General features: G+C 48.8%; 1 long non-coding RNA gene and 5 other non-coding genes across 7 annotated transcripts; 3 read left to right on the plus strand and 3 right to left on the minus strand.

Annotated features, from left to right (window-relative positions):
- Positions 1-2,399: 2,399 nt before the first annotated feature.
- On the minus strand, positions 2,400-2,472 carry TRNAR-ACG. The gene has a single exon. It is a non-coding gene; the product is annotated as a tRNA-Arg (tRNA).
- A 2,032-nt stretch (positions 2,473-4,504) lies between these two features.
- On the minus strand, positions 4,505-4,585 carry TRNAS-CGA. The gene has a single exon. It is a non-coding gene; the product is annotated as a tRNA-Ser (tRNA).
- Positions 4,586-10,749: 6,164 nt separating this feature from the next.
- TRNAV-CAC lies at positions 10,750-10,822 on the plus strand. Its single transcript has one exon. It is a non-coding gene; the product is annotated as a tRNA-Val (tRNA).
- A 9,006-nt stretch (positions 10,823-19,828) lies between these two features.
- On the plus strand, positions 19,829-25,759 carry LOC115514844. 2 transcript variants are annotated; one of them, XR_003969104.1, is made up of 4 exons: positions 19,845-20,117; positions 21,016-21,170; positions 22,426-24,258; positions 24,390-25,759. It is a non-coding gene; the product is annotated as an uncharacterized LOC115514844 (long non-coding RNA). The 2 variants fall into 2 exon arrangements; XR_003969103.1 differs by having other exon boundaries at positions 19,829-20,117; positions 22,426-25,759.
- Positions 20,148-20,221, plus strand: TRNAI-AAU. Its single transcript has one exon. It is a non-coding gene; the product is annotated as a tRNA-Ile (tRNA).
- Positions 25,760-26,519: 760 nt separating the features above from the next.
- TRNAT-AGU lies at positions 26,520-26,593 on the minus strand. The gene has a single exon. It is a non-coding gene; the product is annotated as a tRNA-Thr (tRNA).
- Positions 26,594-27,920: the final 1,327 nt, after the last annotated feature.

Here is a 27,920-nt window from a genome sequence, read left to right on the forward strand (position 1 = left end):
TAATTTCCTGGGTGATAGGAGTGTCTTTGGTCCTACTGAGGTGCCTCCGGCTGGGCTCTTGGTGGCTCCCGGATGAGGGTCACCAGAAAGACCAAGCCATGATTAGAAGCTGGGAATGCTCAGCCCTGCCCCCAATTCTCTTAAGAAGGGAAAAGGACTGAAAATGGGGTGTGTGATCAATCACATCCACATGATGAAGCCTCCATAAAAATCACCGAAGTGTAAGATTCAGAGAGCTCTAGGTTGGTGAACTCAACTCACTCAACTCACTTGAGTTTGTACCTCAGTGTACTGGGAGGGTGACCTCCCCCCAGCTCCCCAGGGACAGGCACTCCCGTGCTTGAGATCCTCTCAGACCACAGGTGCCTGCCCAACCGTATCCTTTATCAGACCCTTTAATAACCTGCTAGATGTGTGTAAGTGTTTCCCTGAGCTCTGTGAACTGTGCTAGCAAATAATGGGGAGGCGCTCATGGGACCCTCCAATTTGTTGCCAAGTTGGACAGAGTGGTGGGTAACCTGGGGCCCACAACTCGCCTTTGACATCTAAAGTGAGCACAGTCTCGTGAGACTGAACCCTTACCCTGTGGTGATATGTACACGTTTAGAACAAAATCTTGAGGAAAACGAAAACTGAGGAGAGAAACGATCGGTTCCCTTGAAATTAATTAGCTTGGTTAAAGCACAGCGGAATAAAGCTGAAGTGGGGATTTGCACCTCCGCGGAGAAGCTCTATTTTTCTTTTTTCCAACCTCTGGTGGATGGATGTCCCCCGTCGGTGTTGGCTGCACAGAGCGGGTAGAGCAGGTGCCACCGCAGGTGTGGTCTGCGGGACGGTCGCTCGCGCACCTCTCACTGACGGGTCCCGGGCTGCACCCCAGGAACCGGCGTGGAATCCGGGGAGCGAGACGCAGAAAGCCGGGTTTTCCCCCTTCCGTGGCTTTCCTGCGCGCTAAACTTTGAGGAGCACCGACTCTGGAGGCTCCCAACCCCTTAGACCATCCGTCCCTCCTTCCCGCCTTGTAATGCGCTTCCAGCCCGACGGCCCGTGTACCTATGGAAGGAGGTCTGGACGCGTGGCAGGTTCATTCTCCGCGCCAGCACCCGTGACGGCGCACACCGTGCCACCGCGTTTTTGTGACATAAATCCGTGCATATCCGCAAGCCGAGGTGCCCGTTGCTTGTTTGCGCCTTCCCCGCCCGGGCTTCGGCCTCTCCCCCCGCCCCGGCTGCGGGGTCGAGCGCGGGGGCCCGTGTTCAGGGAGGCGCACCTGTTCGGGGAGACCCCGCCCAGGGCCGCCGCCCCCTCGGCTCCCGACCCCCTCCCCTCTCTCTCGTCCGACCCCCTCCCCTCTCTCTCTCTCGTCGGGCCCCCTTCTCGTCCGTCCCGGACCCTTTGCGACTGCAAACAGTTCCTCAGTCTCAGCCTGCCGCGGCCAGGCGGCCGCGCCGTGGGTGACCTCGCGGGGCGCGGCGGGGACAAGGAGGCTCAGTCGCTTTCGTGCGTGTTCGGGGCGGGGGGACCTTTGCGGAGAAGGCAGAACTGAGGGTCCACGGGAGGCTCTGGTTTCGTTCGTCCGCGGCCGCCTCTTTCTCGGTTCCACATGTCTCCGGTTGACGTCCCTTCTCTTTCCTCCGGGCCGCGGACCGAGGGACAGAAAGTGTGCAGGAGAGAGAGAGCCCGAAGAGGCAGAGCCCTTGCCCAAGTGGGGGACAACCTAGTGAAGAAAATGCTGGCCAATTTTTATTTTTTGACACTTCTTTGGTTTTTAAAAATTAAGGTATAATTCACATACCACAAAATTCACATGAAAGTGCACAGTTCAGTGGTTTTTAGTATATGCAGACTTGTGCAACCATCGCCATGATCTAATTGCAAAACATACTCATCACTCCCAATCACATTCTGTCCCTTTCCACCCGGTTCCCCAGCTCCTGGCAGCTACTAGCTCTTTGAATGTGCCTGTTCTTGACATTAAACAGAAGTGGAATCATACCCTAGGGCCTTTTGTGTCTGGCTTTTTCTTTTCTTTTTTTTTTTTTTTCCACTTAGCATGATGTCTTCGAGGTTCATCCAGGGTGTAGCATGTATCAGAACCTCATTCCTTTTTATGGTCGAATGATATTCCTTATTTGATCTTCGAGCTGTCTTTCCAAAGATCCTCAGTATCAGCTCTCTCAGTATCAGCAAAAGGAAGCAGGTGAAAAGGGACGTTGAGAGGACAGACAATTCCAGCATCCATTCAGACTTGGGTGGCGTGGCAGCACCACGTGAGCTCAAGAGCTAGACCAGAGCAAGTGCCTTCCAAAGGACTAAAAATCTGTTTCTCTTACCCACTTGAAGAACTTACACAGAAAGACATTCTTACCAAAAGGAGGGAGAAAAAAAGAGAGGAGGTACGAGCCAGCCAGGAGTCGAACCTAGAATCTTCTGATCCGTAGTCAGACGCGTTATCCATTGCGCCACTGGCCCCCTCGGCTGCTGTGTGTTGATTATCCGTCATTCATCGGAATCGTCGAGCAGGCAGTTGCTTCGTGATGCGGGCAGAAGTGAGTTGAAGAAAGACCTGTGGACTCCGGCAAAGCTGACTGATGGGGTCTTTGTGGTTAGCTTGTATAAGTTACATCCCCGGAAAATAGTTGCGTGAATGAAAGGGTTTTCCGCCTCGAAGCATCACGTATGTGACAGGATGACTGGTGTTTGCATTTTTCCATCTATGTGCTTGCCTGTTTCTACTTGTGCATGTTCCGTCAGTTTACGCAGCTGGTTCATGGCTCCGTCAGCCATCTCGTTTTCTTTACGTGCTTAACACTGATGCTATGTGTGGCTCAGTCATAGCGAGCCATATGATGTAAAATTTTGATATCGTGAGAAAAAGTGGAATAAAATACCTTATTTGAGTGATGAATCCTATGTTTCCACCTCACTCTCTGAAGACCTGTAACTCAAGACGGAGAGATATTTGCAGACTCTATGCTGAGAACAGACATTCAGAAACACCCACCCTCCCCAGTTAGGCCAAAGGCCGGCCAGAATTCAACAAAGGCAAGTGTTTTCAGAACCAGATTCACATAGAAAGCTTCGACGTTTGGGTTTACGGCTATAAAGTGAAAGAATACCATTACATAAAACAGCTAGGTATATTAAAGGGCTCGATACAGGCGAAATAGACACGTGGAAATACCAAAGTATTTCTAAGTGAGGGTGGTGCTCTCCCCTGAGAGCCAGAAGCATGGGCGCCGGGGTCTCAGGGTGCCTTTATGCAGACTCCTGGCCCACTGGGTTCATTGCCTTGGCCCAGTTGTGACTTTCTCTTTGCTTCGATTTCCTCGTTTCTATACGATGTTTTAGAGAGCAGTTGACACACACTCATGGATATTTCTTTTTTTTAATTTTTTATTATTTTTAAATTCTTTTTTAAATTCACATCCAAATTAGTTAGCATCTAGTGCAACAGTGATTTCAGGAGTAGATGCCTTAGTGCCCCTTCCCCATTTAGCCCATCCCCCCTCCCACAACCCCTCCCGGAACCCTCAGTTTGTTCTCCATATTTAGGAGTCTCTTCTGTTTAGTCCCCCTCCCTGTTTTTATATTATTTTTGTTTCCCTTCCCTTATTTCATCTGTTCTGTCTCTTAAAGTCCTCATAGGAGTGAAGTCATCTGATTTTTGTCTTTCTCTGACTGACTGATTTCACTTAGCGTAATACCCTCCGGTTCCATCCACGTAGTTGCAAATCTCATGGCTATTTCTGATCCTAGAGCTTTGTGTTTCCCACCAGCCTGCGTTAGGTCCGGCCCCTTCCCTCCACTTCCCTCCCCTTCCCTCCCCTCCCCTTCCGTTTTTTCAAATACCTGAGAACTCTTTAAGGAAGTTACCTACATCTCTATTGTCAGCACAAGGACTTTTATTCAAGAGTTTTAAAAACAAAATCTCCTGTTTGTCTTTGCCCCTGGGGTCTGCCTTCGGATTTCCCAATCTCATTACAAAGCAAGTGGCTCTTCTGAGCGCTAAACCTCAGGCTTCACTTCCTGGGTCCGTGGAAGCGGTGCCCGCACCCAGGGAGAGATTCAGGGGTGAGTGGCTCGGACAAGGACTTTATTCAAGAGTTTTAAAAACAAAATCTCCTGTTTGTCTTTGCCCCTGGGGTCTGCCTTCGGATTTCCCAATCTCATTACAAAGCAAGTGGCTCTTCTGAGCGCTAAACCTCAGGCTTCACTTCCTGGGTCCGTGGAAGCGGTGCCCGCACCCAGGGAGAGATTCAGGGGTGAGTGGCTCGGACGAGGACGAGGACGTAAGGGTCCCAAACACCCGAGTGGTGCCTAAGCCAAGGTGGGGGGGACCAACACAGCCCTCTGGATAGGAAGCTCCCCGCTCCCCTCCTACTTCTCAGTTCGCTCCCCTCCTACTTCTCAGTTCGTGGAGTAAGATGAGAAGCTAAGAAGACCAAGACCGTGCTTTGTGAGAATTTCCTCCTAGAACTTGGATAGAAAAAGCACCGCAGAGCGCTGTGAGCAGGATTTGAACCTGCGCGGGAGACCCCATTGGATTTCGAGTCCAACGCCTTAACCACTCGGCCATCACAGCCTGGCACGCGGGCCTCTGCCTACAAAGAAACACACGTTCGTGCAAGGCCCTGACTGCTGCAGTCCGGTTGCTTCTGCGCCTTTGGCCTATTTCCTTTGAGTGGACGCGACAGGAAACCACGCCCAAGCCCCTGCATCAGGCGTCTCCACTCAGCACCCCCAGCCGCCTTCACCTCACCCCCATCCTGCCAGGCCCCAGGCTGCAAAATCTCACCTCTTGGAGAGGAGGCGATCTTCCAGCATCGCAAGAATCCTTGATTTTCAGACTTTTTCTACAGTCTTCATGGATTGCCCGGTTGGATTCATAGTTGGTAGGAAGTGAATTAGGGAGCTGTATTATTCATGCCCAACCTCCTATTTAATCGTGCTCTCCAAGGAACATACTCTGCCTTGTTGCCCGGAGGGCAATCTGACAGGATCTTACCAACATGTCAAATGCCCATACCCTCGGGCCCAGCATTTCCACAAATATACCCCGTAGACTTGCACACACGACAGACCATATTGTGCCGCAGTTTATTCTCTGTGGCATTAATTGTAATAACAAGATGGGGAAAAACCTAATTATTCAGAATTATTTATTTGGATAAATTATGGCCTAACTCCACAGTGGAGTGCTATGCATATTTCGAAGAAAACGAGAAGGGTCGTTATGTACAAACACATATTTTAACAGAAAAGCGACGGTCAGAGCAATCTGCATCCAGTGTTACCATTGGAAATCTATTTGTGTTAGATCATACATAGATTTTACACGACACATCCCTCAAGGATAATGAGTGGACTCAGGACGACAGTAGTCATTTGAGGGGCTCATGGGCAGGAGGCAGGAGGTGCCCACAGGCCACTTTAGACTTTGACGCACCTACTAAAAAAAATGAAAAGCTCAAGAAAACACTACGAACGAGGAGGTGGGGGACAGAATTGTTTTTCCCAGGGGCCTCCTCTGGAAGGGTGAGTGGGCCTTCCCTTCTGGAACTCAGCGATCAATCGAGGGCTCTGAGGGAGGCCTCACCAGGAGCACCAGAGGGAGCCAATCGCCATTCCGAGTGGGTTGAGGAGGCTGCGGCCACAGGAAGAGGGCTCTGGAAAGTGTCCTAGGGGCACGGACACCTGGAGTGCACACCCTGCTTTCCAGGCCCGCTGGGGAGTGGTCTTGATTTGCTCTAGGTGTTCCGGGAGAAGTGGAGAAGTCCTGTCTCCACAGTGCAACCTTGCACTATTTTTTCCCAATTCACAGAGTTCAAGTAGCTTGAACTTCTTCCTTTGGGTCTGGGAGTACAATTTCAAATATCTGTAGGGTGCGTGTGCGTGCGTGTGTGCGTGTGCGCGTGCGTGTATTTTATTTTTGCAGAGAAAGGAGCATTTTCTGTCTGGGCCTGCATGTAGTTCTCCTTACAGCGTAATTTCCAGGAGTGGTTTTCACTGGGAAATCCTCTCGTGGCAAAGAGCACTGAGTGGAGGAACTGTGTAGTGGCAATCTCCAGTCTTTGTCCCCAGCTTTGCCATTTAACCAGTTCACAGCTCTGCAACAGACCCAGGACCAACCCAAGGCTGGCCACGGGGCAGTTTCATTGGTTTAATTTTCAGGGCCTTTGGCAGAACCCTTTGGAGGCTCAAGGTGTCTTGGGACGAACACGGTGGAATCCATCCACAAATTCAAGTGTCTTTTGAAATGTCTGTGGTTCTTTCTCAGCTAGATCTTGATTTTCCCCTAGTCCTACTCTGCCAAGGAATTCAGATGTCCCTGCAGAAAAAAACGGAGAAAGGAGGCTGTTTGTTAAAAAGGACCCATCCACAAGCTGTCACTGCTCACCCCTTCCTTCCTGTCTCCTCCCCGGGAGTTTAATTTCCAAATTTCTCAGACTCTCGGTGTCGCCGGGAACCTGCCGTGTTCTTGTCCAACTCAACATCCCCCAGGAGACGTTCATTCTCTCTTCTCCAGGACTGACTCCCCAGCCCAGAGCCCTGAGAAGCTGAGCCGGTGTAGACGCTGCTGAACTGGGAAACAGTTGGAAGAGAACGTACTGGTAAATTATCATAATTTTCTTTAAAGCATCTTTGATTTTAAAGTTTGCCAGAGTCCTGCTCAGTCAACTTCCTTTCTCAGTTTCAGAAAGAAGGGGGAGAAGGAAAGAAATCTTAGAAGATGGCTCCTTTGATGCCTCTGAAGGTCCTCAGCTGACAGCCGAGACCACTGTGGGACGGTGACTTCCTCTCAAGATGTTTTGGTAACTCGTTTCAGCGTCAGTTTTAGTGTCACGGTTCAGTATCACTTCTTTGGATGATGTAGGAAGAAAGATGTTTTTCACAAGAGAAAGGAAAGAAAACTGAGGCGGCCAGGAGTGGACGGTGACCCTAGTCCGACCCGTGACCCCTCGTGTCACTGGCCACCGTGCCCAGGAGGCTCGCATCAACTTACTCTGCACCAAACCTATTTGAAGTCAGAAAAGGAAGTGGGTGTTCGGGGGATTGCTGTGGACTATGTGTGTTCCTCCCAAATTGGTGCCTTGAACCCTAATCCCCAATAGGGTGATGGTACCTGGGGGTGGGGACTTGGGAGGTGATGGGGTCACGAGGGTGGGGCCCTCAAGAATGGGAATAGGTGCTTATAAAAGAGACCCTGGAGAGTTCGCTCACCCATTCCTTCAGGTGTAGACACAGAGAAAGACTGCCCTCTATGAGCCAGGAAGCCAGGAAGAAAACTTCACCAGATTCAGAATCTGCTCCTGCCTTGAGCTGGGACTTCCCAGCTTCCAGAACTTCGAGAGATACATGCTTGTCGTTTAAGCCACCCAGTCTATGGTGCCTCTGTTACAGCAGCCCGAGTGGACTACGACTGGGTTGGAGTCACAAAGGAGACCCACAAGACCGAGCCAGTTCTGGAAAGGCACACCCGTTCGCCTTGTGGTCAGTTTGCAAAATATACATTTGCCTCAAATGTCCATGTGTCAAACAAGAATCAGCTTTCAACTTTAGGGCATGGTCATGGGGGTGAAGGTCTCCGTGCCTAATTTAGGCCGTGGGATGGGAGTGTTGATATGCCCTGAGGTGGGGTAGATGGGGGGCGGGGGGCTGCTGGCTGAGCCAGAGGAAAGTCCACTGCTTCCGGCGGGTTCGACGGTTAGGCACAGAGAACACAGCACCAGCCCTGCCCGCAGCTGCACACTAGGTGCCCGCGTTAAATTTCTCCACGGATGAAATGGCGTCTGGAATCGCACGCGCAATGGGAACAACCACTCGACGACACTGACAGTAGTTTCCGTCACCCTGCACGAGCGACCTCTCTTCTACGACGACAGATACAGATACAGATACACATACAGATACAGATACAATCACAGAATAGCGAGACGGAGGGAGTCTCTACCCTGTCGCTTTCTAGTCCCCGATGTTGGCACTAACCTCTGTGACCCCTGCTGTTGTTTCACTGTTGTCATCATTAGAGGAGTTTCTAGTGGCTTCCACTTGGCCTTTTCTGCCATCGTAGCATTCACTCCGTGAGCCATGGAAGTAATATTAAAGTTACCGTCTGGAATTAGGGAAATGGGTTCAGGGAAGGTTTCGGGACCCACCATGCCCACAGCGAGACAGATGGGAAGCAAGGCTTCACTGAGTCCCTGTCTTGCTCGGTGGGCAGCCGTGATGCTTTGTATCTCTAGGAATCAATGCCAGCCTGGAGCCATTTTCTAGCAATCCCCAAAATTCCACTTCCTCTTCCCTAACGCACAGTCACTTTGGTAAGTGGACACAGGTCCTTTTAGGAAAGGCTCGGAGGAAGAACAGGAGTGTAAATTTTTGTCTATGTGCCAGGGGTGTTTCTCAAGGGACACTGGACTTCTCTGCCTTCAAAACCAGCTCCCGTCTGGGAGCTCATACAAACCAAGTCCAAGGTCTACGTGCGAGCGGGACTGCTTTCTGGGGGGACCTCTAGGCCCGTAGATGGCCTTTCCTCTGTGCACACTTGGAGAGAGATTTCCAGTGTGTCTTTGTCTTCAAGCAAGGACACCAGTCCAGTTGGATGAGGACCCCACCCTATGACCTCACTTAACCGTATTTACCGCCTTAAAATGCCTGCTTCCAAACACAGTCACATAAGGGGTTAGGGCTAGAACATGTGGATTTTCAGGAGACACCACCAAGTTCGTGACAACACCCATCCAGTCTTTGGCAGTTTATTGCCGACATTTGGCCCCTATCACCCTGGGCTCCAGTCATCTCTGTTACGTGTGGGGATTCCAGGTCAGGGTCAGCAAGGCCCCCCTGTCATTTCTGGCCTCTGAGGAAAAGCCACCCGAGAACAACTCAAGGATCCTGAGGCGCTCCTCATGAACTTACTTCTCACAACCGGGGTGAAAGTTAGTTCCCCCCGGAGAAGCCCATGACAAATTCCTTCTAGAATTTCAATCTTCTTAGGCCTTGGGTTTGCTCTCCATACACGGAGGAAATACTGATGTTTCAATTTCGTTCTGTTGGTTCACCCTAACTTTGGGTCCATACATTAATCACGTATGAATTATAATGTTTTAATTAATGAAAATTTGGAGCTGCTCCCAGGCCCTTGAGTTAAAACACTGAATTGGATACCTGTGCCAAGTAAGACTGTGTCGGTGAGCTTGTGTGATGCAGCTTTATTTTCCTGCCACCTTGATCGTGTCCACTCGAGAGCCATTCCCATTCAAACCTGCCAGGGTCCTGTCAATATAAACTGGGAAAATCATGCAGTTATTTTGATGTGTGCCACACCTCCTCATGGGTCACACTTTGTACTTGACCCTCTGGGGTCTCAGAAAAGGAGAGAGGTGGTCGTGACAGATCCGGGAGAGTATCAGCCGAGCTTAGCAAGACAAGGAGCTCAGAGAGGCCATTACAAATACCTCCGACAAGAGGACACTGACCTTCTTCAGGTTGGGACAGGAAGCTTCTACCAGTTACTAGGGGATTGTAATCTGGAAGTGGGGAACAACGTCCCTAAATATGGTTGAGAGATGTGATGGTTCCCCCTTCTAAGCTTATTTCATTCCAGAGGAAAAAAAAATCAAGTCTTCGATATTTCTAATTTTTAGCAAAATCTCTGACTCACACACAGACCCACGTATCACCAAATTATTATGCAATTTACTCCTTGCCTTTTTCACTATCCTACCCTTACCCATTCCCCAAGACAGACATTTACCTTTTACCTGAGTCGGTTCGTTTGTATTTGAGTCCGTTCAGCTTTTAACAATGAACTTAGAAAGATTTGTTCTCAGGCTGAGAACACGGTCTCATCAAGAGCAACCGTGGCATTACGTTTTGTGGCCAAATATGGCCCATTTGGTTGGCATAATAGCGTGCGTCCAGTTCAACTGTGATAGAGCGTGAGACCCAAGGGCGAGATGACATAACCTAGAGACGCTTGTCTCTACCAGCTGTAAGTTTGGGCAAGCGACAGTACAACAAAGATACCGTGACTCTATGACTCTGTAAAGAAGACTTATTACGGACTCCGAGTTCCTTGAGGACAAAGACTTCTTGCATTTGCATTCCGCGCCCGGGATGGTGTTCCCTAAACATTTCACCTCCTTTGTGGGTCCCAGAAGCCTGGTAGCGAGGTGAAGCCACACGACTACTACTCAACTCACCTGCAAAGGAAGAGGCTGGGGCAGAAAGCGTCCGTGGCTTCTGACCATCTCCTGTGCTCAGGCCGCTCAATCCTGGTTCCCAGAGTCACTTTCTGTCACCAAGAGAGGAATCCCCATTGCAGGGACAGAGAAACAGGTGTAGACAGCATGGGGTGGTCTTGAAATCAAATTCTCCAGTTGTAATCATTTCTTAATAGGTGGAAGTCAGATCATTATGCTGCACATCTTAAATTCATACGGTGCTGTATGCCAATTCTATGTCAAAACTAGGAACAGTTTTTTAAAAATAACAACTTATTAATTTACCCCCCCCCCGAATTCTCCAGGATGATGCAAGAATCGGGGTCCTGGGTGAAGCCTTTGTTTGGTTATGGCGGTTTTCTTTTTTCATAAATAGAAGGAAGAGGCAGAAATGCACCATAACAACAAACATTTCCTGGACAGGCCCATGCAGGCAAAAAAAAAAAAAAAAAAAAAAAAAAAAAAAAGAATCTTAATTATGTGCAGTCAGAGGCACAAACACGTGAGCCAACCCACGGCCGTTTCCGTAGTGTAGTGGTTATCACGTTCGCCTCACACGCGAAAGGTCCCCGGTTCGAAACCGGGCGGAAACAACTATTTTCTCAAAATACGCTGGACTTCGGGGATTTCAACTTCCTTATATTTCACAAACAACATAAAAACCAAAGGGTCGCCCCTGCCGCCCGCTCCCCTCTGCGGCCCGGGGGTGAGCACCCCCGGAAAGCGGGCAAGAAGGGGCCGAGGCTGGGTGTCCAAGGTCGTGCGCCCACCCCCCGCCGCGCGCGCCCCGCGCTGCACCTGCTGCAGACCTGGCGGTCGGTTCTCTCCCCGGGAGCCCTCTCGGAGCCCAAGGGCGCTCTGCCGCGCTCGGAGTATTCTTGTCCCGTCCCTTCTCAGCACCGCGGAGTTGAGTGTGCCCGCGAGGCCAGCTTTAGAGGGCCGACCCAGGACAGAGCCGCGCCAGGTGGAAACGAACAAACATAAACCCGACATACAAACTGAATACTTCCAACACATTACCATAAAAATATGAAAAACAAGTGTTTATTTGAAATTATATTATTCTCTTTGCTGCTCTGTTACCTGAATACTGTTATTTAATCAAAACATTGGGACCAGTTAAAAGTGGCAATTGGTAGTTAACAGCAGGACTTAACAAATACACATGTGAGAAAATATAACAATAATTTTATAATGTTTCTGTCCTCTGATAGAGAAACGTAAACTTCTTATTGGGTATTTAAGTTGTGTAGACGATGTTATTGTGTATGCATAAGACACATACGTGTAATATTTTTAAAAAAGATGATTACAATAGGACAAATTAAGCAGATGATCTATGTTTAATAAAAACTAACAACATGGTTTTTTTTTTTTCCTGTCCCATAATTCTGTAGGTTATTTTTACTCTTTGTTTCCTGTTCCAATAATACTTCACTGAACTGCCTGCAGCCTTTAGGACATTCTTCTCTTCTTTGATGTAGTGGTGAAGACCGGTTAAAGAAAAATCACTTTGACGTGCAGCTCTGTTCTTCTCAAGCCCACATCATACTGTCCTTTGTGTCAGTTCAGTGTGAAGACATCCAACTAAATATCCTCTCGATAAAACCGAGCCTGGAATCCTTGGGATTTTACTGAATACCAATCACAGGTTCCTGGACAGGTGGGAATTCCTTTCCAGCTCTCCAAAAGCATCCGCCTACTTTACAGCTTGTTTGCGTTGACCTGCTGGTTCCCATCAGGTTTTTCACATCTATCATATCATATCATATCATCTCCACGTCAAAAATTTCTACACAGCCAAAAAATCTCATTGTTTCTGCAAATTCTGAGAAACTGAAAAGTGGGCAAAACCCTGATGGATGAAGGCTTCACTATCATAGTGAATAAACCACGCCCCTGTGAACAGGAGACATGGTGTACGGGCTGCGAGGGACATTTAGCAGGTATCATCTTTTCGTTGTTTAATTTTTTTTTAATGTTTATTTGTTTTTGAGAGAGACAGAGAGACAGAGCATGAGTGGGGGAGGGGCAGAGAGAGAGGGAGACCCAGAATGCGAAGCAGGCGCCAGGCTCCGAGCTGTCAGCACAGACCCGGACGTGGGGCTCGAACTCACAAGCCGAGAGATCACGACCAAAGCTGAAGTCGGACGCCTAACCCACTGAGCCACCCAGGCGCCCCTCATCTTTTCGTTTTCTTAAAATTTTTACAACTTTAAGAGACAGAGTGGATGAAGGGCAGAGAGAGCGGGAGAGACAGAATTCCGGGTAGGCTCCGTGCTATCAGCGCGGAGCCTGATGGCAGGACTTGAACTCAGGAACCGTGAGATCGTGACCTGAGCCAAAACCAAGACTGAGCCACCCAGATGTTCCCTTTTCATTTTCTTTGGTAAGAAACTTGTTGGCTGAATTTGCCAAAATTTACATTTGTGCTGTCAGCTGAATATGCAGATCAATGAACGAAGCCTAATTTTTATTTGGGCAACAGATCATGAGGTTACAAGTGATGTGGGCCATTCTGACTAGTGGATCCAATAACTGGGTATCTTTGATAGGACGGGGACGAGGAACTATTTTCACACACAGAAAATTACCGAGACCGGGAGGGAAAAATCGTATTTCATTCAAGGAGAAACACGTAAGCCAAGAGCCGCATCTCTGAGCGTCTTGGCTTCGTTTAGCGATCATCTGGGAGGATGAAAAGTATTTGCTGGTTGTGATCGTTAATTTTTATGTTTCAACTCGAATGGGCCATGGTGCCCACGTATTTGGTCAAACATTATTCTGGTTGTTTCTGTGCTTTTGGATGGGGTTTACATGTAAACTGGTGGGCTTTGAGTAAAGCGGATTGCCCTCTATAATGCAAGGGAGTTTTGTACAATCAAGTGAAGTCTTGAGTAGAAACCAGGGCTGATCTCCAGTGGACGAGAGGGAGTTCTGACACCACAGTGCCTTCGGATTTCATCTGCAACATCAGAACTTCCCGGTTTGCCAGCAGATGCCTTTGGGCTCCAACTGTAACCCCTTCCTGGGTCTCTGGTCTGCCAGCTCCCCTATCAGATTTTGGACCCCCTCAGCTGCCACAATCACGTGAGCCAGTTCCTTACAATGAATCTCTTTCTGTATATGTCAACGTCCTCCTGGGTCTGTTTTTCTGGAGAAACCTGACCAGCATCCCAGTCGGTATTTTAAAGTATTGAGCTTTGCAGGAGTCCGTAAACGGCACCTGCTGCAGGTTCCACAGCGGCGTTCTGATCCAAGTGGTCTTTGGAGAGGTGGTCGTGCTCCCCCTGTCCACGCAAATAAGGGGTGTCTTTGACAGCACAAGACAGTCCACGGTCAAAGGTGCCAGTCAAGCAGCAGCAGCGTCTCTGGTGTCGGCGGGCGGAGGGGGGGCGGGTGCGCAGGAACCTCTGTCCCCTCCTTCGGCGGTTGGAAGTCGCTGCCCTTCCCTGGTGGTCTCCGTGGAAGGCAGCTTGGGAAGGGGGTCCGGGGGATATTCGTATTCTCCAAGGGACATAAGAGCTAGAAAATCTAAGGCACATTGATGGAGAGGAGGAAAAGACTAAGGGATTATTGCAGTTCATAATAATAACGTCAATCTCTGCTCCAGAAATCTTATGTTTGCTATCACAGGATATACACAAACACATGTAAGTCCAAGTAGGATAATAGAGGCATAATACATGTATAGTGTAAATAAACAGTAATATGCTATGTTATGAATTATATAGAAGTATCTTATTGTAGTCTATTCATGGCAATAATAATAGAGAAGTTAATCAGAGTTTCTGGGAAGAAGATGTACTTATCTCTGTCCTGTAGTTGCTAAGTGTAACCAACCCCCCTGGAAATTATGCATAAAATAAACCTAAGAACCTGAAAGGTGGAGAAAGGAAGGAGACTGGCTAGGGACCCTGGGGCCAGAAGAATGACACGATGGCAGGCTCCCTATTTTTGTCTCATGCATCCTAGACCTGGAGCTAAATAAACCGGAAGCCTGAAATACCAGTGGGCACATACAGAAAATTCTAAGAAAATCTGCCCTCTCCAGCCAAAAGGCCGTCAAAGGGACGGCCTAGCAAGACAAAACACTTGTAGACAGTAACTGCTGACCTCTAGCCACGCACCACATTCCACTGTAGCCTTACCAGTGCCTGGGGCAGCAAAGACCAAGCAGGAAGCCAGGACTTGTACCCCCCACCCAGCAGTGTCTCTCCCTCTCCCTGCCTGCTGGGGTGGTGACAGAGGAACCCCGTGAAGAACGGGACTTTCATCATTGCCCAGTGGTAACTGGGTCCTGCCTCCATCCATCTCTGGGCCAGTGGAGACCGCATGGGAGCCAGAATTCTCACCACCTCCCAGCAGAAATAAGACGCTCCCTACCTCTGGTGTCAGTGGAGGCTGAGTGGGGGACCCTGGACTTCTGGATTGCCCGGCTGGCAGTAATGAACAGATGTCCCCCCCCCCCCCACCTCCCTTGGGGGCAGAGAAAGCCAACTAAAACAGAGTTCAAATAAGAGCCAGAGTCTCACAACACAAAGCACATTAGGTCCAGACGTTAGTTGAAAAATCACTTGTCAAACCAAAAGCTGGAAAAATCTCCAACTGTGTAAAAGAAGACATTCAGCCGAGCGAGTCCAATAACAAGATGTAAGGGATTCGGGGTTATCCGACAGAGATTTTAAAGCAGCCACCTGACAATGCCTCAGTGAACAATTATGAACGTGACGGAAACAAATGAAAAACAGAAAGCTTCAGGGGAAAGAAATGAAAGGAGTACAAAATGAAAATTGTAGACTCGAAAAACTCAGTGACCAAAATAGAGATCTCAGAGCCTGGGCTCAACAGCAGCACGCAAGGGACAGAGGACAGAATGTGTGAACTGGAAGGGAGAACAACAGAAATGGCCCTTACCGCAGCCCCCGCCAACGAATACGCCGTAAATCGCTAGCGGGAATATAATTCAGCCACCCTGGAAATACACTGGCAAATCTTCAGAAACTAAATACAAAATCACCATGCGACCAACAATGGCTCTCCTTGGCACTCATGCTAGAGAAATGGGAGACTTATGTCCACACAAATAACTGTGTAGGGGAGGTAAAGCAATTTTCCCTCTACCCTTCTAGATTCTTGGCTGAGACCTCCCTGCAATAAAGGACAAATTAGCAAGACAAAGAGAATAGAAGTTTACAATACGTACGTCTTCTGTATACGTGGTAGTGACACAGTTTTCCCGGGTCTCTCCCATGTACGCAAGAGGTATATATGTTATCAAACTTCTGTTTCTTTTACTTCTGTCAGTCTGTCTTGTATAATGGGCGGTGGGAGGGTCTCAGCCAAGAACTGAAAAGACTAGAGGGAAAATTATTTTTTCTCTCCTTCGACTGTATGTGAATGTTCACACCAACTTTATTCATGATAGCCAAAACCCAGAAAAAAACCCAGACGCCCTTCAAGGAGTGAATGATGAACCATCTATACAATGACTCAGCAATAAAAGGGAATCAACTACTGATACCTGGAAGAATCTGCATGAATTTGCAGTGAATTTTGGAGTGAAAAAAAATTCCCAAAGGCTGTATACTATATGCTTCCATTTATAGAACATGCTTGAAACGGTAAAACTATAGAAATGGGGAATAGATTAGTGGTTGCCAGTGGTTAAGGAGGGAACGTGGGTAGGAAGGAAGTGGATGTGGTTCTAAAAGGGCAATCTGAGGAATCCTTGGGCCGTTGAAATGTTCTGGATCTTGACTGTTTGAATGTCAACATGCTGTGTGTAATATTGTTTTGCAAGATGTTACCATTGGGAAAAACGGTAAAGCGCACCTGGGCACACTCTGTATTATTTCTTACAACTGTATATGAATCCACATTGATCTCAAAAATAAAAAAAAATTAATTAAAAACAAGTATTCAACACTTTCAGCTCTCAAACCATTTTTTATACTGTTTCACTTGCTCTCAGCCTTTGTTAAGTGTTTTTTCTTCTGCTCATCTGCTTGCTGTTGCCAAGTGAGCTCTCTTCCTCCAGGATATCATCTGGTTGCTTCCTGGGTAAAACTTTCACGATAACCAGAATCTGATGTGCAGCAATTTTCACAACCGCGTCCACGTCCGGTCCCACCTTTACTCTTGATACCCTCCTATGAATTCCTCCCCCCATCCGTCTGCACTCGACGGGGCTGACGTGGAACCTGACCGCTCTGTCTTCATTCACAACCAACCTGTGAGTCCTCCTTCCCTCCGCTCAAAGTCGCTACGCTTTGTAGTGTTAGGTCATGTTGCTGATGGCATTTTCACATCTGGGTACCAGGAATAAGCAACCAATAAACAGAACATGAGTACTCGTTTGCTGTCCCAAAATGATCATTTCAGAGACAGGTTTCTTTGACTTACTGCTCAAGATGCCTTCACCCGACTTTTGTGCGAGCTTTGGGCGGACGATGGGAAGTTGCATGGCACTTCCAACTTCTGTTAGGAACGACTTAAGGTCTCCCTGTCCCCGTGGCTTCAGAGAGATTAGTGCACAGGAGAGAATCCTAATGGGAGTCGCCAATTGATATAAATCATACCAGATTTGTTTACTTTTCTTATTTTTCTCATGTTCCTTAGAGGTCAATGCTCACATTTGTGGGAATTTAGGCTAAGCCATGTGAAAAACCCTGTGAAGACATACTAGAAATCTTGCCTAAAACTAATTTGAATATGTGTTCCATTTCCTTCCTTGAGGTTGAAAGAAGAAATTCGCCATTCATTGTCCCATTTGCAAAAACTGGTTGAACAGCAACTTATTGTAGGTACAGTGGGTGCTCTGATGGTGGTAAAAGGAAGCAAGAAAAGTCAAGGAGATGAGGTAGAAATAGAATGGTAACGCAGCTGACGGCGCAGAGCCTGAAGCAGGGCTCGAACCCACAAGCCACGAGATCATGACTTGAGCCAAAATCAAGAGTCGGATGCTTAACCGACTGGGCCACCCAGGCGCCCCTCAACTTGTTCTGATGCCCGCATTCAGACTCCAACTGGCCTCCGCAATTTATTAGTGGTTACAGAATGAAAATCCTGCACTCCACAGTTTCCAAGAGCAAATTGAAGGTACCTTCTTGAGGCCACACTGGGAGTGATTTTTCATACCGACTTTTACATAGACCAACCCTTCACATTAGCATTTCTCTACAGAAGACCCCACGGTTATCTCCTGACCTCAAAATCCTTCTTTCCCAGTTGACTTCAAGGTTCACATTTTCCTGCATTGCTTGACTTCTAAACTTGAGCATTCCATAGTATAGTCTGTCAAGCTAATCTTCAACATTGCTGGTGACAATACTCTCCAAAATTACAGAAAGAAAGGGAGAAGGGTTCTAACACAGGATATTATTCTCTTTAACCGGATGTGCTATGAACCCAAAATACAGAAGTTTTCTGTGATGCACAGTTTAAGAGCTTTCACTGGGGAATGCTGCTAATCTGTCCTGATCATTTGCATAGAAAATACATCAGCGTCAGACCTGAAGAACAAGAGAAGATCCTTCTTAAGGTAAAACAAAGATACTGTCTATGTGGGAAAGACCTTGCCTACACTTAGACAACTAACCATATACCATGGGTGTTATTAGATTTGAAGCTCTGGGAGGTGGGGGGAGGGACCATGTGTGTCTTTGGGCCATGTCTATGGGCTGCCATAGTGAAGACTAGACTTCTTGGCAGGATATCCATAAACATTTGTGAAATCAGTGAACGATATTATAGGTAACTTTCTGAAATGTATCCTAAACTCCACATGATGCAGGCCCTCCCAGGCACCCAGAAATCTCACCCAGAAGTCTAAGTAAAGCCTGGCAACACACCTGTAAGTGGTCAGCCACTTCACTTCTGGAAGTTTCCATGGCAACGTGTATATATTATTTCTAATTTTTCCCAACTTCAGTATAGGGACAATCATGGCTGTCTCTTAATATCCATTGAATAAATGATGCGTGATGGAAAGTTCACTCGAAACAACACGCAATCATGTGGCACAAAGCAGGCCCTCAAATGATTCCTTTCTTTATTGAGAGTGGCCAGGCTGTTGCCATATATATTTTAAATGAAGTCGTTTCAAGGATGACAAAGCAATTTTGGCACAGAAATCTAGGCATGTTTGGTCAGGCTATGCAAAGTTGCCACAGTGTCTCCCTCTTAAACCTGCTAATTAGAGCAAGCCCATGGTGTCTCCTTCTCAGCCTGCTTATTAAACAGGCCCATAAACTGCAGAACATCAGGTTTTCTGAGCCCGTCAGGGAGTCAACGATACAAAAGAACCCGAGGAGACTAAACTCCAGAAAGAGGCCTTTGCAGGGTAAAAAAGGCCTCTTATCCCCGGCAGATGGGCAGAGGCGCAAAGGAAAACTGTGAACACCCGATCAGGAGAGACTGGGAGAAAATCTAAGGGATTTTTAAAGTTTGCTGGTGGGCTTGCTTGACCCAGAGAATTCCACGTAGCCAAAACCACTGCCAACTGTCTCTGCTGTGGGAGAGCAAGCCAAAAAGGGGCCGAGGGAAAAGGCTAGAAAGTGGAGAGAAATATCCACTGAGGCCCCCTTTAGAGAGGGGCAAAGTCTCTAAAGTCAGAAGGCAGAGCAGGAAAGCTAAGGGCAACCGATCTAAGGCACTTTGTATTAAACAGCCAAGAGCCACGGCTGAGAGCTGAGAGAAATCTCTCCAAGGCTCTCTGGAAGGAGAGAGATCTCCCAGGCACCTCTCAGGGTTTGGAAAGCCAGGGGTGCGGTAGTAAAGCACAAAGAGAAGAGAAGGGACCCCGGAGAGCAAAAAATCCTGGTTTTTCAATTCAACGTCCACTGATTCTTTACTACAGGACGAAGCAAATGAAGACAACTGACCAGTTCATGTGGAGGATGTGGATTCAAAGTTAAAGAGATGCGCCAAAGATAAGGAGCATGCTCTCACAGCTCTTATTTTTAAAGTAAAACCAAGATGTATAAATTGCATGATGGAAAGTAGTTGATCCGCTTTGTTGAAAGCTACAGCTCTCCTTTCTCAAATAGAAAAAAAGAAAAAAGTGGCTTTTGAGTCTTACTCGGATACATGTGTGCATAAAGTGGGTCAATGAACTTGAGAAGCAACAGAGAGTAGGAAGTTAGAAGAGAAATGGGAGGGTTGTAGGGTCCAACAGAGAAAGGAGGACAAGCAGAGGGTGGATCTGCGGCTGCGCGGCTCCCTGACGCCTGCCGGCAGGTGGATCCGGCCGCGCGGCGAGGCGGGCGCTCCGGGGACAAAGGTGTCCCGCCTCCCTTCTCGGAGTTGATCCACCCGGGCCTGAGCTCCTCTGCTCTCTCAGGCCCAGCTAGCGGCCCAAACTACGAACTCGCCCTGGTCTCGACTTCTTTTGTCATGGATTTGGGGTGTCCGAGTTCTCTGGGGACGGAGAAGGGGCGGAGGCTCTCGAGAGGGGGCGGTGCCTTCCCGCCGACGCCAGCCCAGCACTCGGGCGCCACCGCGCGTCCCGCGGGCCGCCCTGCGGCTCCGGCTCCGGGACACCGTTTCAGACTCTGGGCCGCGCGGCGCGGGGTGCGGGGTCCCGGGCGCCCAGGGTCTGGGCGGAGCCGACCTGCTCCAACCGTTCCCGGGAGCCGGGAGTGTGCGCTGCGCGGCGGCGGCTCCGCGCTCGGCCCCTCCCGGGCTGGGTAGGAGAGAGGAAGCCCCGCTCGGCGCCGTCTATGTGCTTCTGCAGTTTGGGAAGGACCGGGTTTTCCCGGGAAGGAGCCCGGCTCAGCTGTGTCGACCCTGGGACGTCTCCTTTCCCTTTCCTTCTAGAAGAAACAGCGTGTCCGAACCTTCCGTAGGGAAAGGCGCTCGTCACCCTTGGTTCGTGGTTACTTTAAAGTACGTAAGTAAAGCCAGCGCGCCAAGGCGGGCCGGTTAGCTCAGTTGGTTAGAGCGTGGTGCTAATAACGCCAAGGTCGCGGGTTCGATCCCCGTACGGGCCACGCTGTGTGCTGTTTTTCCTTTTGCGGTTACCCCGTCACGTGGAATCTGCAGCCCTACAGCCGGTTACGGAGAGTTCTACGCCGCCACTGCCGAGCGGTGCTTCTGGAAGCCTTGTTTTTGTGAAAGAAGCAATGGCGCCCGAGAGTCCGGCTGGAAGGGCTTGTAAAGGAACGGAGGGAGGGAACGCGGGGCGGTAGGGACGGTCACAGGGCCTGCGCCCCTCGGGAGAGCCTGCCCTGCGGCAGTCCGGGCTTCCGGAGGCGCTCGCCGCCGCGGCTGCTCCCTCCGTCCGGAGTGGGGGCCGCCCCGGACCCCCGGAAAGAGCAGGAGCTCGGGTCAAGGCCGCGCACGCTCGGCGGGCGCGCGGGAAGCCTCGGGCCGCCTCGGGTCCTAGCGCCCGCCCGGTCCTTTTCCGGAGGTCCTGCCCCGGGTCCCAGCGCCCGCCGATCTTTCCCGGAGTTCTTTCCACCTGCTTCTCCAGGCCGCTGGCTCTGCCCCGCTGGCCGCCCACGTGCTCTGCGCTTCCTCCTGTTGCTGAGTTCCGGGCAGCCACGAAAGTGACATGAGCCATACCGATTAAATAGTAACGTAAGCGGTGCCTGGAGCGTGGGGCCGGGGACGTTAGGAGATGCTCAGGGAATCCCAGAAAGCGGGGCTTCGTCTGTGTGGTCGGTGCTGCATCCTCTAGGTCAAGAACAGTGCCGGGCTCAAAGCTAAAGGGTGAAAAACCTATTTTAAAAAACTAACAAGGACTATTCAGTACTTCATTGTATGTGAAATACCGCACCCACAGATGTGAAGTACGAGGCCGATGCTGACCTGGGCGGACCTGCGCTCGCCCACAGCCTGCGAGGAGACTCAGCCCCGCGCCCACAGCACGGAGCCCGGCCCTTCTATCCCTTCCTGCGAGCCCGATGAGCCTCCCGGTTTCCGTCTGGCTCGGATAAGGTAATACCTTCTCGTATCAGTAACTACATGGGCTGCTTCTCGGGTCACTCTGCCACCTGTCACCACTGTCTCCCCTGTGGAAGGAAGTGCTACCCTCACTTTCTTGTATATTCTTCTCTATGCGTGCCGCTCGCTGTAAATATGAATATGCATTTCTCTCAGTGTGGCATAAAGTGTTACATTGTGCGCACTGTTTCTCATCCTGCTTTTTCCTACTCTCTGTGTCTTGGAGCATCTACACAGAGCCGGCACATGGCACAGCCACTGTTACACGCTATTAGGACACAGCCTATTTTCAGTCGAGTTGGTCCAGCTGGCCAGAAGCTGAATGAGAACTTTTCAATCCATTTCCCCCCTTGAGTCGGGAGGTACACAAGCAGGGCTGGAGAGAGGACGGGAAGAGGACACCTTTCTTCCATTTTCTGTGATAATGTGGATAAAACACTTTCTGTGCGAAACCGTAGGATAGAGCTCCAAAGCACACCGTTGATCGAAGGAAATTTTGTATAGATGTGTTCAAAGGTAATTTTTTCAGGAAAAGGTCAAACGATGAGTCAGATAGATATGCAAATGAGCATGTTGCTAGACAATAGGATATTTTCAACTGTTTCAGTTCACAAAAGTGAAGTCTACTAAACTGTTACAACTCCTAGCATAGATCCTTAAGAGGAAAGAGAAAGGGCTTCTTTGTAGATCTAGAAGGTAGAATCCTATAGCAGCTTGCACACTATTCCAAACAAAGACTAAGTCATCCCTCAGTCAGTCCTATGTAATTCTTGTTGCACCAGATCTTGAGTTAACAGGGTGTCAGGGTAAATGACAACGTTTTTCTCTGTTTCTGTAGGGAAAAGTGCCCTTGTCTCCCCTCCCTGTCCTATGCAGGGTCTCCGTGGACACCTAGTCAATCTGAGTCCTTACTGGAATCTTCAGAATAGAGATAGATATCTCTATGGATTAAGTTCAGTCTTCAGTGTTTACAGTGTAGAGTATCTCTAAGGCTATGGGCCAGATAGCCTCTAGATAGGTAAAAATGTGCCTCCAGGATCAGCTCAGGGGTCCGTCATGAGATTTCCGGGAGACCGTCATAGGGTGCAGCCACTGGCTTCTCAAGGAGATACAGAGAAGTTCCTATTCTTTCTTCAGCTTTACTATAAACAAGGAGTGAGATTCGGACATGATTTTGTTGTCACTTTGGTGCTGCCATGTACATAACGCGAACACGTAGTAAAGTGTGTTCTCTCTCTTCTCTGATCAGGAAGCATCTTTCTGCTGGCCGAGTCCCTTCATCGCCCGAGCACAGTTTCCAGAACTCAGGGGGCTTCTGGAACAGAATTCTGGAACTCCAGGCTCGGTAGGATGGTTATGGGCGCAACGTTGTTGAAGCCACGCCATCCGGAGTCTATAACCAAGCAAATCTGGTGGCGTGGTCTTCTCCTGTGAGGCTTTGAAGACTTGTGCTTTGTTGAAGATAAAGCTGGCCTGTGGCTGATTGCAGATGCTTTCAGGGAAGTGAAGTAAAACAGAATGACTGTGTATAGATGTCAGAAGATTTAAAGGGGCCGTAATTAATTTATTACTTAACGATTTTCAAAAGCAAGAGATCTGGTGAGAATTCATAACGAGGAGACTGCCACTAAGGAGTTTTGGTTGTTTCTGTGATACAAAAACGAGATGAGAAAGCCAATCCAAAATAAGTTTTAGACAAAATAGCTACCGACATAGCGATCTACCCTATTTTCAAAGGAGATAGAAAACACTGCATGGGATTTATAGCAGTGGATGAACGTAATTCCCACAGAGAAAAAGTCTTGAAACAGACATATAATAATCCTGAGACCTAATATGCTGCAAATATACAAGTCACACAGTAAGAATGATATATCAACAATATGAGACAGTTGTGGTAAGTCTGGAGTAAGTTCTACATATTTATACATTAATTAGACTCCATAGGCAAGTGATGTAAATCCCATTTGAAATTCAGAAGCCCAGAAGATGCTAGAGTCAAATTAAAGAAGTAAAGTGGCGACCAAGTAAGCGTTTAAAAAAATAGCTACAATTATGACTGATGACACTTCACTACTGTAGTCTAATATCAGAGAAAACAGCACCAGGACTTTCTATGTTGGTGGAAACATGTCATGGGCAGTAAGAGCACTGATAAGTCTCCAGGAATTTCCCATTCGGTGTACAATTTCTGAAATATTTATATTAACGTTGTAGCCATGCAAATCTGACTTAGGGAAGCCTAGGCCTTTCTCCTCCTCCTCCTTTTCCTCCTCCCCCTCCCCCTCCTTCTGGCATCCCTTCTGATTTTCACCTCTTCCTGTGCAACTCATCAATAATAGCACATCAAATAGCCCTGGTTGTCTTCACTATCTGCCTTTTTGCAAGGGGACAGAACGCATCGTTAGGATTTTCCAGGCACCTTCGGGGAAGTCTCAACCACAGGTGTAGGTGGAAACAGTACCTTGAAAGTTTTAGTTGACATTTAGGATTCGATTGGGGGAAGGCAAAGGTTAAAACCGATCAGAACATTTGAACACTTAGGAGAGGAAACAAACCATGATTGCTGGAGAACTTAGGTGGTTATTGGTTTCAAAGTTACAATAAAACCGTTAAAACTAAGCACAGAAGGTAACATGACTGTAAACGACATTATTCCTATGTAAGAAACCTTTGTTTTCTTCAGGAAGGACGACACAATCAATGTAAACTATAAAGCTTATTCTGCTAAAAAACAGAATATTTGCTGTCGGAGAAGGTTACACAGGGGAAACAGAAAGAACCGGTCATATTATGGGTGAGGGCACCGAGCAGTTAACCAAAGGAACAAACACATTAAAGTGAAGCAAACCTTCCCAGATTTTGGTATATTCTGTGGCTCTTCAAACTCAGGTATTCTAAATGGGGATAAATAAAATTAACCTGCCAATTTTGCCCATCTTTATGTTCTTCCACACCCTGGGACAATCTGACACTGTCCTGGCTTCAGGAGTCCACGAGGTTGGAACCGATTTCACACCATTGCTGAGATGTTACCAACATGGATTGTGTCCGACTGTGCGATCTCCAAATGCGCTAAGAAGTACGATTTTTTAAACTGCGTGTTGGGATTGTTTGTAATGGAACAAGCATTTCCAGTCAAGTTCGTATTTTAGATACTTAAACCTTCAAGATGTAGTTTATTCAATTGTTTACAGTGTTTTTCAACTGCAGCTTTCCAGCGTAAAGGGCCCGTGAAATCCCAGGCTTCTGACCTCCCTCCCAGGGGAACCGACTGGAACGCTGAAGAACGAAACAAGAAACAGGAGGCTCTCGCGATCTAACTGATCCTCAGCGTGAGAAGTGTTCTGCCCGTTCCAGAATGTACATGTTAGGTAAACGAACAAACAGATCCTTAAAAGCCATAGTTCAGGATTTGATTCACAAATCTGTTTAAAAACCAAGGCCGCTGCGGGTAAACGGTCAGATATTCTTATTTCCAAATATTTTTCCTTTCGTTTGAGGCCTTTTTGTTTGTTTATTTTGATCTGACTGTCTTGCTTTCTCGGATCTGTTCTAATTGTTATCTCTCTAAGATTTCCTGTCCTCTATAAAAAAAAATCTTCACTGAATCTGTTATCTTGCAAACCTTGAAACGTTGGCATCCTGTGTTCTGTGTCGTCTTCTGTCATTCCTCCTGACTTCCTGCCTCCTCCTGTCCTAAATGTGGCAAGAGAGAGAGGAGAGACGATTCCATTTCCTTACCCATCAACCAGGCCGCGAGTGGGGTCTGCCGATGAGCTAATATGGAGGAGGCCTCCCTGTAATTGTCGTGACTTTGGAGCATCGGACAGTGTCACGTGGGCAGAGTTTGGCCCTCGGTTTGTGAGTTTGACTTCCTACTTGTGACACGGATTGTTCGGGGCCACTTCCTGACATACCTGTGGCATATCTGTCCCTCCCCGCCCAAGTTTCTGGTAGGGAACAGGCAGGAGTGACACTAATATGTGATGTCTGGGTTCCCAAGGTGTTTTCAGCCTTCACTGCATCGGGTTCACAAGCAGCAATCCTGCAGAATTAGAGGTACTCGAGGCTTGTGACTGAGGTGGGAAAGATAGTGCCCCGCGGCCTCTCTGAGGTCTTCGCCGAGACCCCGGTAACGAGCGAGTAAGAAGGATAAACCGACCGAAGTTTGTTAACCCGTTTGCCCCGGGTACAGGTGGGGACACCCGGGGAGAACAAGTAACTGTCGCCGTGGCTTAGAAGTCCAGCTTACGCGGCATCTTCAACAAAGAACAGTGGATTTGTGGTGAAGTCATGGAACAAAGGAACGCGTGTCAGGCCAAGGGCAGAGAGACAGGCCAGTCAGTAAAGTTTGTTATTTGATTTCCAGGCTGTTGGGGTCTAAGGTTGTCTGGGGGTGAACCTCCGTCTTTCCCCGCAGAGAGGGCACAAGGGCCTCTTGGCAAACTTCTGTCCTAATTCCTCTCTCTCGCTTTCAGCTCACAATAATCCTTGTGCCCAAGTGGCATATTTGGGGGTGGCCTAGTCCTTCACCTTCGCTGTCTTGTTTGTTCACATTCCTTTGGAAGTTGGGAGGGGGGAACTGCTATGAATAAACGATGAACTCAGGGTTGCTGCGGTGTGAACGGGACGCCGCGCGCCGGGCTGGGCCGCTTGCGCTAGGTGAAGAGACAGTGACTCTCAGGGGACCCCAGTCAGAACCTTCGAGATCTCTACATAAAACGGAAAAGCCCAGTGCGCGGGCCAGGGCTCCGTAGATTCAGGAAGGCGCCAGTCTGTTTGTGGTTTATTTCCTCCCCGAGCTCCAGTCTCTCCCCTTTGCCCAGAACGTGCATCTGATGCACAAAGGCGGAGGTTCCCGGGCCCGCACAAAACCAAAGTGGCGAGGGTCCAAGTCTGGCCGCTGTTCTCCTACTTGATCTCAAAAAATAAAATCAGAGTCTGACTCAAGCCAGACACCCTGGCTTATTCCCTGCCTGACACGGACCACCACACTCCCTCAGCTGAAGATGTCCCAGGTTCAGAGATCTGGGACCGAACCTCCAAGCCACAGAGTGGCGCATTGCTTTCTATCTCTACTGCAAGGCACCTGTCACTCAGTTCTTAACCCAGTCTTACCTGCCATGTGCAAACCCGTCACCTTCTACCAACTACAGAAACCTTCCTCATTTTCCCTTCACCCCAGGCCCTCATAATGGGATGGCAGTGACCTGGCAAGAGACTCTCCTCGCCTGGAATAACAATTCAGCGCAGGCTTACCCGCCACACAGATTCTTTAATGCCTCTCCGACATATTTAGTGGCACCTTCCACCATGGAAAAACAGAAAACTAAACAAAGAAGGCCCCGCTGGGATTCGAACCCAGGATCTCCTGTTTACTAGACAGGCGCTTTGACCAGCTAAGCCACAGAGCCCCTTTTTGAGTTTATGTTCAGTTGTATCATATTTATACCGTTTTCTGTGAGTTGTAGCAACTTGTCAGAAACTCACTTGATTTTGTGACCAAGAGACGATATCTGTGTTTCTGAGCGTGTACTTAAACGGAAACCTCCAACATTTAAAGAAGATGCATTCTTCAATGCAAGAAAGGTTTAAAATTTTTCAAATTAAAAATGGGTTAAATTCCTATTTCATGGCGACTCTCGCCATCTAGAGGACGCGTTGGTTATTGCAACACATTTTAATTTTGTTTCTTCTTTAAATCCTTTGTCCACAATCGGGAGTCACTAGCCGGTCAAGCCCTTTTCTACATATGGGCGATAGAGCAGTGAACAAAAAATAGACAAAACTTTCTTTTCTGACAGAATTTGTGTTCTAGAGGGAGGCGAAGAAAACACGTTCCAACGATTTGCCCCAACCCCTTAACCCCCACTCGCCAGATAGATAAGGGGGGATGTAAGAACGAATCCGACTACTGCCGGGTTACAAACCCACGGGGCGACCTTCTGAGCTGATTTCCTGCCCTGGAGCAAGACTGTCACGCGTCGCTCTGTTATGTCTAACTTGGCTCAGGACAGCAAGCAGAGATGAGCACACACCGAGGCAGATTTGGGGCCGCCCTGCTTCCAGCGTGCCCAGACCAGCCACTGTCAGGCCCTTTCTTTCCAAGACAGTCTGGACCCCAACAGATCTGTTGCTCGGTGGGGAGTTCCGCAGGAGGACACTTTACTCCTGGCACAGTCTCGTCCCGTTCGCGGATTGACCCGCTGGGTTAAAACCGCCTTGGTCTCTGTCAAGACAGAAGGACTGAGAAGAGGGTGCGGAGAAGGAGAAACCGGGGCAGAGTGTGACAGATAACCCCATGGGATGCTGTGGGATCTGGGCTTGGCGCAGGGCGGGGGTCTTAGCAGAGTCACACGACCTGTCCTCTGACAGGTTCTGCGCCAGGTGGACGAAAGCAGAAGGGGACTGTGGCACCTGGGGCCCGAGTGCGGCTCAGCGTGGAGAGAGCAGGTGGGGCCGTCATCCTGAGACGTTTAGATGCTGCTTTGTGCGTTCTGAGCGACAAGGGCACGTGGGTTCCTGGGCAGCCACAAAGGGCAAGACGCTGCAGGGGTGACAGATCACTTCGGGGATCTCCTGGGGACAGGCAGATCTCTGTACACCTGCTTTCCTCTGGACACCAGCCCCGCCCCCCTGGCTCTCTTCCCAGCCAGCCTAGCCTGTACCTCACCCGGTTGGCCTTTTCTTGTGTCGCTTGAGGGTTATGCTTTCCCTTCGTCCCCAGGTCCTGCTGCCATT

This window comes from Lynx canadensis, chromosome B2 (genome assembly GCF_007474595.2).
Source record: "Lynx canadensis isolate LIC74 chromosome B2, mLynCan4.pri.v2, whole genome shotgun sequence".
In the NCBI taxonomy this organism is placed as follows: domain Eukaryota; kingdom Metazoa; phylum Chordata; class Mammalia; order Carnivora; family Felidae; genus Lynx; species Lynx canadensis.